The sequence below is a fragment of the Hyperolius riggenbachi genome, chromosome 2, assembly GCF_040937935.1.
Source record: "Hyperolius riggenbachi isolate aHypRig1 chromosome 2, aHypRig1.pri, whole genome shotgun sequence".
NCBI lineage: Eukaryota > Metazoa > Chordata > Amphibia > Anura > Hyperoliidae > Hyperolius > Hyperolius riggenbachi.
This window is the reverse complement of record NC_090647.1, coordinates 456,236,552-456,249,357: the sequence shown is the minus strand read 5'-3', so window position 1 is coordinate 456,249,357 and position 12,806 is coordinate 456,236,552.

Here is a 12,806-nt window from a genome sequence, read left to right as displayed (position 1 = left end):
GTAAAAAAGATACGTTTGCCGAGGCATATGGGCCAAGGTGTGGTGTTGGGGTTCATATGCTTTGGCAAGCACTTTGTATCAAAAAAGAACTCAAGCAATGATTTCTCCATTCACATCGATCAATGTGGATGAATAAATCAGGATTGCCTGGGCATACGAGCTGGTGGGTTTGGATTTTTGGGGTGGCAGCTCCTATGTCTCTCTTTCTTTTCTTTTTGTTTCACATTTTTTGGCAGATATTTGTTCATCCACATTGATCGATGCGAATGAAGGGATGTTTGCCATTCATTTTTCCTTTCAGCCCAGAATGCACTACCTGTATGCCCAATATAAGGAGTATAGCAGAAATACTGGCCATACATGTAATGATTGCAGAGGCCCTAAAATGCCAGGACAGACCCCACAAATGACCCCATTTTGGAAAGAGGACACCCCAAAGTATTCCGTGAGGTGCATGGTGAGTTCATAGAAGATTTTGTTTTTTGTCACAAGTTAGCATAAATTGTTGTTTTTTGTTTTTTTTCACAAAGTATCCTTTTCTGCTAACTTGTGACAAAAAAGAATTTTTTTTATAAACTCACCATGCCCCTCATGGAATACTTTGTGGTGTCTTATTTTTAAAATGGGGTCATTTGTGGGGTTTGTTAACTGTCCTGTCATGTGGGGGGGGGGGGCTAAATTGTGAGCACCCCTGTAAAGCCCAAAGGTAGTCATTGCACGTTGGGCCCCTTAGCGCAGTTAGGCTGCAAAAAAGTGCCACACGTGCTATCGCCGTACCCGGGAGAAGTAGACCAATGTGTTTTAGGGTGTATTTTTACACATACCCATGATGGGTAGAAGAAATCACTCTGTAAATGACAATTTTTTGATTTTTTTTACACACATTTGTCCATTTACAGAGATATTTCTCCCACCCAATATGGGTATGTGTAAAAATACACCCCAAAACACATTGTACTACTTCTCCCGAGTACAGCGATACCACATATGTGGCACTTTTTTGCACCCTAACTGCGCTAAGGGGCCCAGAGTCCAATGAGTACCGTTACCATTTCACAGGTCATTTTGAGAAATTTGGTTTCAAGACTACTCCTCACGGTTTAGGGCCCCTAAAATGCCAGAGCAGTATAGGAACCCCACAAATGACCCCATTTTAGAAAGAAGACACCCCAAGGTACTCAATTAGGAGTATGGTGAGTTCATAGAAGATTTTACTTTTTGTCACAAGTTAGCGGAAAATGATTGTTAATGGGTTTTTTTTACCAAGTGTCATTTTCCGCTAACTTGTGACAAAAAAAAAAAATCTTCTATGAACTCACCATACTCCTAACGGAATACCTTGGGATGTCCTCTTTGTAAAATGGGGTCATTTGTGGGGTTCCTATACTGCTCTGGCATTTTAGGGGCCCTAAACCGTGAGGAGTAGTCTTGAAACCAAATTTCTCAAAATGACCTGTGAAATGGTAACGGTACTCATTGGACTCTGGGCCCCTTAGCGCAGTTAGGGTGCAAAAAAGTGCCACATATGTGGTATCGCTGTACTCGGGAGAAGTAGTACAATGTGTTTTGGGGTGTATTTTTACACATACCCATATTGGGTGGGAGAAATATCTCTGTAAATGGACAATTGTGTGTAAAGAAATCAAAAAATTGTCATTTACAGAGATATTTCTCCCACCCAATATGGGTATGTGTAAAAATACACCCCAAAACACATTGTACTACTTCTCCCGAGTACGGCGATACCACATGTGTGGCCCTTTTTTGCACCCTAACTGCGCTAAGGGGCCCAGAGTCCAATGAGTACCTTTAGCATTTCACAGGTCATTTTGAAACATTTGGTTTCAAGACTACTCCTCACGGTTTAGGGCCCCTAAAATGCCAGAGCAGTATAGGAACCCCACAAATGACCCCATTTTAGAAAGAAGACACCCCAAGGTACTCAATTAGGAGTATGGTGAGTTCATAGAAGATTTAGCTTTTTGTCACAAGTTAGCGGAAAATGATTTTTATTGGGTTTTTTTTACCAAGTGTCATTTTCCACTAACTTGTGACAAAAAAAAAATCTTCTATGAACTCACCATACTCCTAACGGAATACCTTAGGATGTCCTCTTTGTAAAATGGGGTCATTTGTGGGGTTCCTATACTGTCCTGGCATTTTAGGGGCCCTAAACCGTGAGGAGTAGTCTTGAAACCAAACTTCTCAAAATGACCTGTGAAATGCTAACGGTACTCATTGGACTCTGGGCCCCTTAGCGCAGTTAGGATGCAAAAAAGTGCCACACATGTGGTACCGCCGTACTCAGGAGAAGTAGTATTATGTGTTTTGGGGTGTATTTTTACACATACCCATATTGGGTGGGAGAAATATCTCTGTAAATTGACAATTGTGTGTAAAGAAATCAAAAAATTGTCATTTACAGAGGTATTTCTCCCACCCAATATGGGTATGTGTAAAAATACACCCCAAAACACATTGTACTACTTCTCCCGAGTACGGCGATACCACATGTGTGGCACTTTTTTGCACCCTAACTGCGCTAAGGGTCCCAGAGTCCAATGAGTACCTTTAGCATTTCACAGGTCATTTTGAAACATTTGGTTTCAAGACTACTCCTCACGGTTTAGGGCCCCTAAAATGCCAGAGCAGTATAGGAACCCCACAAATGACCCCATTTTACAAAGAGGACATCCCAAGGTATTCCGTTAGGAGTATGGTGAGTTCATAGAAGATTTTATTTTTTGTCACAAGTTAGCGGAAAATGACACTTGGTAAAAAAAACCAATAACAATCATTTTCCGCTAACTTGTGACAAAAAGTAAAATCTTCTATGAACTCACCATACTCCTAATTGAGTACCTTGGGGTGTCTTCTTTCTAAAATGGGGTCATTTGTGGGGTTCCTATACTGCCCTGGCATTTTAGGGGCCCTAAACCGTGAGGAGTAGTCTTGAAACCAAATTTCTCAAAATGACCTGTGAAATGCTAACGGTACTCATTGGACTCTGGGCCCCTTAGCGCAGTTAGGATGCAAAAAAGTGCCACACATGTGGTACCGCCGTACTCAGGAGAAGTAGTATTATGTGTTTTGGGGTGTATTTTTACACATACCCATATTGGGTGGGAGAAATATCTCTGTAAATTGACAATTGTGTGTAAAGAAATCAAAAAATTGTCATTTACAGAGGTATTTCTCCCACCCAATATGGGTATGTGTAAAAATACACCCCAAAACACATTGTACTACTTCTCCCGAGTACGGCGATACCACATGTGTGGCACTTTTTTGCACCCTAACTGCGCTAAGGGGCCCAGAGTCCAATGAGTACCTTTAGCATTTCACAGGTCATTTTGAAACATTTGGTTTCAAGACTACTCCTCACGGTTTAGGGCCCCTAAAATGCCAGAGCAGTATAGGAACCCCACAAATGACCCCATTTTACAAAGAGGACATCCCAAGGTATTCCGTTAGGAGTATGGTGAGTTCATAGAAGATTTTATTTTTTGTCACAAGTTAGCGGAAAATGACACTTGGTAAAAAAAACCCAATAACAATCATTTTCCGCTAACTTGTGACAAAAAGTAAAATCTTCTATGAACTCACCATACTCCTAATTGAGTACCTTGGGGTGTCTTCTTTGTAAAATGGGGTCATTTGTGGGGTTCCTATACTGCACTGGCATTTTAGGGGCCCTAAACCGTGAGGAGTAGTCTTGAAACCAAATGTCTCAAAATGACCTGTGAAATCCTAAAGGTACTCATTGGACTTTGGGCCCCTTAGCGCAGTTAGGGTGCAAAAAAGTGCCACACATGTGGTATCGCCGTACTCAGGAGAAGTAGTACAATGTGTTTTGGGGTGTATTTTTATACATACCCATGCTGAGTGGGAGAAATAACTCTGTAAATGGACAATTGTGTGTAAAAAAATCAAAAAATTGTCATTTGCAGAGATATTTCTCCCACCCAGCATGGGTATGTGTAAAAATACACCCCAAAACACATTGTACTACTTCTCCCGAGTATAGCGATACCATATGTGTGACACTTTTTTGCAGCCAAACTGCGCTAAGAGGCCCACAGTGCAATGACTACTTTTAGGCTTTACAGGGGTGCTTACAATTCCGCACCCCCCAAAATGCCAGGACAGTAAACACACCCCATAAATGACCCCATTTTGAAAAATAGACACTTCAAGGTATTCATTGAGGGGCATGTTGAGTCCATGGCAGATTTCATTTTTTTTTGTTACAAGTTAGCAGAAATGGAAACCTTTTTTTTTTTTTTTTTTTGTGACAAACTGTCATTTTCCGCTAACTTGTGACAAAAAATAAAATCTTCTATGAACTCACTATGCCTCTCAGTGAATACTTTGGGATGTCTTCTTTCCAAAATGGGGTTATTTGTGGGGTATTTATACTATCCTGGAATTTTAGCACCTCATGAAACATGACAGGTAGTCAGGAAAGTCAGAGATGCTTAAAAATGGGAAAATTCACTTTTTGCACCATAGTTTGTAAACGCTATAACTTTTACCCAAACCAATAAATATACACTGAATGGGTTTTTTTTCATCAAAAACATGTTTGTCCACATTTTTCGCGCTGCATGTATACAGAAATTTTACTTTATTTGAAAAATGTCAGCACAGAAAGTTAAAAAAATCATTTTTTTGCCAAAATTCATGTCTTTTTTGATGAATATAATAAAAAGTAAAACTCGCAGCAGCAATCAAATAGCATCAAAAGAAAGCTGTATTAGTGAGAAGAAAAGGAGCCAAAATTCATTTAGGTGGTAGGTTGTATGAGCGAGCAATAAACCGTTAAAGCTGCAGTGGTCTGAATGGAAAAAACAGCGCTGGTCCTTAAGGGGGGGTAAAGGCTGAGTCCTCAAGTGGTTAAAAAAAGGTACAACCTGCACTACTTTTCCACACAACCTCACTGAAATTCACTGGCTACTTTAAAAAAAAAAATAGCCAGGGAGAGGTATCCACAGTATAGATAGCCAAGCATGGGTGTCCCCAGTATAGATAGGTGTCCCCAGTATAGGTAGCAGCCATTACTCACCTCTCCAGGTCCAGCGAGGAGAAGTTCTCCCCGCCTCCTCTCTCCCTGACATCCAGCTTGACGTCATCAAGCTGGGACCCGACACTAGAGGCAGTGCGAGGCTGGATGCCGGGCAGAGTGGGAGGGGGGGGGGGGAGCAGTGCCACTGAAGGACCGTCAGGAAAGGTGAGTCCCGGTCCTCTTCTTCCTTCCGCTGCTTCAGTGATCACCACGATCGGCGGCTATTGTAGTGATCACGTGATCAGGAGCCCATCGCCATGGCTCCTGATCAGCGAGGGGAGATGTAAGCTGTCATATGACAGCTGAATCTCCCCGTTTGGGTGCATGCGACACAGACCACAGACAATCACAAATATCCTGTGGAAACATGCTTGCAGGCAAATGTCTGCGGTTACCGTGGACACAAGTACGATGCCTCCCTGAAAGGTACAGAGGTGGCGATCCTTGCTGTGCTCTCCATGACTGAAGTTTCTCTAAAGAGCAGAACTCACATAGTCAAACACTGCATCAACATTACATGCAAAAAACTCCACCAAGCGATTGTGTCAGTCCCCAGCGAAAATGCAGCTCAAGTGCCATCACACATCAATCTCCTGCCATGCAGGGGCTCACCGCATAATTGCCAGCTCAGACATCAGGTGGATCTAGCGTATGGTAATGGTGTCTCTTTTAGGCAATGAACGGCTGCACGTCGGTAGATACAGTATCCAAATTTATTCAAGCTTTCACTCAATATAGAAATTAATCAGCACCACATAATAAAAGACAAGTTCTTTATTGATGTCAAATCAACTGTTAAAAGACACCCATTAGCTAGCGACAGCCCGCTGTTTCAGAGTGATCTCCTTTCTCAGGCTGTTAAGCTTTCTCCTCCCTGAAATGAAAAGGCCACATAATCTCTGCATTAAGGTGGCCATTCCCCTGGACAATCCCATGGACGATTAATCGTCCTAATCCGATCCGAAATAATCGTTTTGGCCCACTAACAGGTGGAAAAACATTATCAATTCGATCTGATTAATGGATCAAAAAAATGAATTCATTAATCGGATTGCATTGGTTTTCCTTCTGTAAATGTGCTTGAGCGTATGTTTTCGATTGATCGTCTGGGGGATTGTATAGTTAATGGCCACCTTAAAGAGAATCTGAAGTGAAAATAAACTTATGATATAATGATTTGTATGTGTAGTACAGCTTAGAAATAAAACATTAGTAGCACATATATGAGTCCCATATTGGGCATGATTCACTAACTGGCGCTAAGCCGGTTAGTGAGCCCTATCACTTAGTGGGCGCAAACCACGGTACTAAGTAGTTTGCGCCCACACATCACTGTCAGTCCCACTCAGTGCGCGCGCAGCGCGGCTGGCCGGTAGTTACCCGCTGCCCCTTAAGCGACGAAAACGGCACATCGGGTGCCCGCTGAAACAGCGCAGCAATGCGCCGTTTGGGGGCACCAGATGCGCCGTATGTTTATAGGGTAACTCCAGTGAACATTTTACTGTTGGCAGGTGATGTAGCTGCTGCATGGTTTTTGGCAGTTGGAAACAGCTGTAAACAGCTATTTCCCACAAAAGTTCTAACTTTTCTTGTGGGAGGGGTTACTTGTGGGAGGGGTTTCACCACAATATCAGTCATACAGCGTCCCCTGATGGTCTGTTTGTGAAAAGGAATAGATTTCTCATGTAAAAGGGGGTATCAGCTACTGATTGGGATAAAGTTCAATTTTTGGTCGGAGTTTCTCTTTAACCTCCCTGGCGGTTTATTTATTTTGCCAGGGAGGCTGCAATGGGGTTTTTTTTAAATTAAAAAAAAAAATATTTCATGCAGCCAACTGAAAGTTGGCTGCATGAAAGCCCACTAGAGGGCGCTCCGGAAGCGTACTTTCGATCGCCTCCGGCAATCGAAAGTAACAAGATAGGCCGCAATGAGCGGCCTATCTTGTTTCGCTTTCCTCGTCGCCATGGCGACGAGCGGAGTGACGTCATGGACGTCAGTCGACGTCCTGACGTCAGAGCCGCCCGATCCAGCCCCTAGCGCCGGCCGGAACTGTTTGTTCCGGCTGCGCTGGGCTCGGGCGGCTGGGGGGACCCTCTTTCGCCGCTGCACGCGGCGGATCGCCGCGGAGCGGCGGCGATCGGGCAGCACACGCGGTTGGCAAAGTGCCGGCTGCGTGTGCTGCTTTTTTCAGAATGAAAATCGGCCCAGCAGGGCCTGAGCGGCGACCTCCGGCGGCATACCCCGAGCTCAGCTCGGGATTACCGCCAAGGAGGTTAAGGAGCAGCGGGTGCGACGTTATCGTTCCACCGCGCACTAATACCGGCCAGCCGCGCTGCGCACACTGAGCGGGGCTGTGCGCGAAGTAGCTCTGCGCGGCCGTTAGTGCGCGCAGAGCTACTTAGGGGGCACTAAGAGGCTTTTCACAGCGGCGCCGCTTTGTGAATCAAGCCCTTTGTTTCCAGCACAGGAAGAGTTAAGAAACTTCACTTGCTATCTATGCAAAAGAGCTTCTCTGAGCTCTCTGACTAATTTAGTCAGAGAGTAATGCTATTTTCTGAAGCACTTATCTCAACCTGTCTCTCGCTGTTTCTTGTTTGTTTAAGGTTTTTTTCTGCCAGAAAGTTCAAAGGGTCATTAGCTTACAATCTAAAGGGAATCTAAAGGGAATGGGGGGAAACAAGAGGAGGGGTAGTATACGATAAAATATATAAAGGCAGTGTGTTTTAGAATACCTAGTAGGAGTGCAATTTGGTCTTAGGACAAAGGGAAGTGGCTTAAGGTAGCGCATATGCTTGTCGGAACAAATGAGTTTTTAGAGAGCGTTTAAAAGTAACAAAGGTTGGCGAGTGACGGATGTGTTGTGGGAGGGCATTCCAGAGAAGGGGTGAAGCGCGTGCAAAATCTTGTAAGCGTGAATGTGAGGAGGTGATTCTAGAGGAGGGCAACAGAAGATCGTGTGCAGATCTGAGATTGCGATTGAGTTTGTATCTGGAAATTGGTGAGGATATGTACCAGGGAGAGATATTGTGGAGAGCTTTGTAGGTTAGGGTTAGGAGTTTGAACTGGATCCTCTGGTTAATCGGCAGCCAGTGAAGAGCTTGACAGAGAGGGTCTGAAATTGAAAATATGAAACTTTCTTCTTTGCTACTTATGTTCTATTAATTATCCATACTACGCATACAATTCATTATATTATAAGTTTTTTTTCACTTCAGTGTCACTTTAAGACTTTCAATGTATACCCTTAACCTCCCTGGCATTCAATTTCCACAGGATTTCTGGGCAAAAAGTGGTTCAATTAATTTCGAAGAATTTTCAAGAATTTTTTTTGTACTTACTTTTTATTAATATTGAATTTAATACAGGTTATTGTATTGAATTCAATACCAAAAAAAAATATAGTTTGCCACCAGACGCTGCGTGACCCTGGCGTCATCAACACTGATCGCCTAAAAACATATCATCACCAAGGGAGAAGCAAATACGCAGAGGGACATGGAAGAGGACATTGGGAAAGCTATCGGAGGTACACAACGAGGGATCAACATGCCAATGGTGAGTATAAGTTGCAGCTAGCTGTAGGTGCCCCAGTATAGGTAAGCCAGCTATGGGTTCCACAGCATAGGTAAGCCAGGTATGAGTGTCCACAGTATAAGTAAGCCAGCTTTAGGTGCTCCAGTATAGGTAAGCCAGGTATTAGTGTCCACAGTATAGGTAAGGCAGCTATAGTTGCCCCAGCATAGGTAAGCCAAGTATGAGTAATACTCCCCAGCTCATCTCACAGCGGGATCGGCAGGGACGGGGGGAGGGGGAATGGGAGGAGATGGATGGAAAAAGAGGGAAGATCAGAAGGGAGGGAGGGAGGGAGGATCGGATAGAAGGAAGGGGAAGGGGGAATCAGCAAGGTGAAAGGGCGAGGGGGACATGCTCTGCCCAGCCAGCTCCATGTGGGCTTACATAGGACTGATGGATGCAGGTTGGCACACTGTGGGTAGTTCAGATTGATACCCACAGTGTGCTGAGAGGCATCCATCAGTCCTAGGGAAGCCTACAGAAGCATAAAAAAAAAAAGAGCCGGCAGCACAAAGAAGCTAGAAATCTCCCTGGCGGCATGGACAAGCCTGACTCCTCAATACCACTTTCAGCAAATTTCAGCTGTCAGGCTTGTCATTACCACTAGGGAGGTTAAAGAGGAACTTCCACCAGCCCCCTGCAGCTGTTCGGTGCCCACGCAGTCTCGCTCTGATCCTCCTGTCCCAGCCAGCAGCTACTTCCGTTTTTGGCGACAGGCCTGGCAACGCGAGTGATTCTTCGCATTCCTGGCCGCAATAGTGCCCTCTATACTGCTATTGCGCCCAGGAACATGAACGCGAAGAATCACTTGCGTTCCTAGATCTGTCGGCTCCTGTCACCGAAAACGGAAGTAGATGCCGGCGGGGACAGGAAGATCCGAGCGAGACTGCGTGGGCACCGAACAGCTGCAGGGGGCTGGTGGAAGCCCCAGGTGAGTAAAACTCATTTTTTTTATCTAGCCTTAAGTGTCCATTCAAGTACTTTAAATAGTAGTAATAATTAATTGACGTTTTCCACATTTTGTCACATTACTGCCACAGACATGAATCAATTTTATTGGAATTCCACATGAAAGACCAATACAAAGTGGTGTACATGTGAGAAGTGGAATGAAAATCATACATGATTCCAAACATTTTTTACAAATAAATAACTGCAAAGTGGGGTGTGCATAATTATTCAGCCCCCTGAGTCAATACTTTGTAGAACCACCTTTTGCTGCAATTACAGCTGCCAGTCTATTTAGGGTATGTCTCTTCCAGCTTTGCACATCTAGAGACTGAAATCCTTGCCCACTCTTTGCAAAACAGCTCCAGCTCAGTCAGATTAGATGGACAGCGTTTGTGAACAGCAGTTTTCAGATCTTGCCACAGATTCTCGATTGGATTTAGATCTGGACTTTGGCTGGGCCATTCTAACACATGGATATGTTTTGTTTTAAACCATTCCAGTGTTGCCCTGGCTTTATGTTTAGGGCCGTTGTCCTGCTGGAAGGTGAACCTCCACCCCAGCCTCAAGTCACTCCAATAGGTTTCCTTCCAAGATTGCCCTGTATTTGGCTCCATCCATCTTCCCATCAACTCTGACCAGCTTCCCTGTCCCTGCTGAAGAGATGCACCCCCCCCCCCCCCCCCCCCGAGCATGATGCTGCCACCACCATATTTGACAGTGGGGATGGTGTGTTTAGAGTGATGTGCAGTGTTAGTTTTCCGCCACACATAGCGTTTTGCATTTTGCCCAAAAAGTTCCATTTTGGTCTCATCTGACCAGAGCGCCTTCTTTCACATGTTTGCTGTGTCCCCCACATGGCTTGTGGCAAACGGGACTTCTTATGCTTTTCTGTTAACAATGGCTTTCTTCTTGCCAGTTTTCCATATGTCATGCAATGCATGACTAATAGTTGTCCTATAGACAGATTCCCCCATTTGAGCTGTAGATGACTGCAGCTCGTCCAGAGTCACCATGGGCCTCTTGACTGCATTTCTGATCAGCGCTCTCCTTGTTCGTCCTGTGAGTTTAGGTGGACGGCCTTGTCTTGGTAGGTTTACAGTTGTGCCATACTCCTTCCATTTCTGAATGATCGCTTGAACAGTGCTCTGTGGGATGTTCAAGGCTTTGGAAATCTTTTTGTAGCCTAAGCCTGCTTTAAACTTCTCAATAACTTTATCCCTGACCTGTCTTGTGTGTTCTTTGGACTTCATGGTGTTGTTGCTCCCAATATTCTCTTAGACAACCTCTGAGGCCGTCACAGAGCAGCTGTATTTGTACTGACATTAGATTACACACAGGTGCACTCTATTTAGTCATTAGCACTCATGAGGCAATGCCTATGGGCAACTGACTGCACTCAGCCCAAAGGGGGCTGAATAACTACGCACACCCCACTTTGCAGTTATTTATTTGTAGAAAGTGTTTGGAATCATGTATGATGTTCATTCCACTTCTCACGTGTACACCACTTTGTATTGGTCTTTCATGCGAAATTCCAATAAAATTGATTCATGTTTGTGGCAGCAATGTGACAAAATGTGGAAAACTTCAAGCTGGCCGAATACTTTTGCAAGCCACTGTAGCTCTGAAAAAAGGATTAAAAAACAGAGATACCAAAAGAGGCCTGTACACCACACCAGTCATAAGAACGGCAAGACTGCAATGCCAATCACAAGCACATTGGGGCTGATAATCTGCACATGGCTGTACAAGGCAACAAGCCTGAGACACTTAGCAGCACACAGCGGACTTGTAGCTGCAACCTTCCACATCTTGCTTCGGCAGATAAGTATAACTCTAGCTTATCTGCAACATGCAGGAGGGCATAGGTCACCTGCCTTACTCAGGGTGCTCAGATGGGCAGTGCCAAGCGGCAGTAACGTGTGCCAAATAGCCTATCAACAGAGAAGAACAGACACATTCATCTTTCAAAGAGAAGCTGCTAACAAGCACTGCAGATGTTTTGCCAACCCCGATTGGTCATTTGTGTAAATCACGAAACCATTGCTGCTGAGTCGTGTGTTTCAAGATCTCTATAAACACGGCTGATCCAATCAATAAGTTATGAATCCGGAAACATGAAAGAGAGTACCTGCCTATCTGGTATTGATTAGCCCTACTTTAACTAGCGGTTTGTTTAGTGCTGCAGCAAACGTATCAGAAGGACGTGTGCTACAAGGTCACTAATGGTATTTGCCTATATACTGATTTGCAGCCTTGCGCTCTCTGCTGGATTATTGGTAATGTCTGAGAAGTAACCTTCCCTCTTTGTGCTCTCCTCACCTGGCTGGCCCTGAATGCTAATAAATAGTATTTCTTGCAAAGCAGCATTGCATTAATTATTTACTTGTTAAATGCAGGGATTTGGCTTATGCTGTGCCATTGAAGTTCTACGGCTTTGCTGAACTTGGAATATTCAGAAATCTATTTTTCTCAGTAGGCTGTGCCAGAGTGCTGTTTCTCTCCTTTTGGTTGTATACAGTAATAAGGGGGCACAGGTTCAACATAGTTACATTTAAAAGAGATATCCAATTACCCGGTAAGAATGTTGAGCCCTTCTTTTGGCCTATTTTTAATAAAACGGAGGGACACCTCCCCTTCCTTACTTCTAAACAGCAGATTTCATCGCCCACTCGAGCTAATAAAAATATCTCAAAGGCCATGACTGAGAATAGTCACATTGTGATATTATATCTTACTTCACGAAGAGAAAATCAGAGATCCAAGTGGCAAAATCCAGTTTATGCATAATAATTATAATCCTAACATTTGTTGATGTCACCGGGAGCGATTACACGGCAGCGCAGGTGCAGTGGTTTGCAACATTAAAGTCGCAAATTCCGGAAGTGAAGTAGGAGCGGGGACCGGAGCATCGGTGAATGGCTGCTTGGGCATAGGACGTCTGTGGGGGACCATTAGATGCCCCAGGTAAGTTCAACTCTTTTCCCCCCATCCCCCTACAGTACTCCTTTAAAGATTAGCCACAGCAAGATAACCTTTATGAAAAAAATCTTCATTACAATTTATACAAATCCTAAAAAAAAGTGAAGTTGTAATTTGGATTAACTTTCCAGAGAGGACAGAAAGGGTTAAGCCTCAGTCTTTCCTGTACAGGCAGTCCCCTACTTACAAATGACTCGAGTTACGATTTTCATACATACAAACAAAATTGTCTCTA